This window comes from Pterocles gutturalis, unplaced genomic scaffold, assembly GCF_000699245.1.
Source record: "Pterocles gutturalis isolate BGI_N339 unplaced genomic scaffold, ASM69924v1 scaffold21353, whole genome shotgun sequence".
NCBI classification, from domain to species: Eukaryota; Metazoa; Chordata; class Aves; order Pterocliformes; family Pteroclidae; genus Pterocles; species Pterocles gutturalis.
The window spans coordinates 12,577-12,869 of record NW_010123624.1 but is presented as its reverse complement, the minus strand read 5'-3'; the positions used below and the strand labels follow the sequence as shown (position 1 = coordinate 12,869).

Genomic DNA, 293 nt, shown 5'->3' with positions numbered 1-293 from the left:
GGGCAGAAATCCACAGCCAGCAAAGCTCCCTGGTCCCCCCACGGCACCAGTGACAAAGCAGGGACGCTAGCAGAGAACGGGGTCTAGCACAGGTCCTCGACATGGTCACGCTCGGAAGGAGATGCTCAGAGCTACCGGATCTTCAGCCCGTGGAAAGTTCCCACCTATCAGAAGAGGGAATGTCTTGGAAAACAAACACCGCTAGTAATAAAAAGCTGAGACAGCTGTGTGTCGTTCCCCTCTGCCCCGCTCATCAAACCCTCCTGGGGAGCCCTGATCCCACCAGATATGAG

General features: G+C 56.3%; 1 protein-coding gene across 2 annotated transcripts in view; it reads right to left on the bottom strand.

The window, feature by feature from the left end:
- ZMAT5 (zinc finger, matrin-type 5) overlaps positions 1–293 on the bottom strand; it is a 12,694-nt gene that overhangs the window by 4,491 nt on the left and 7,910 nt on the right. The window lies entirely within an intron of this gene.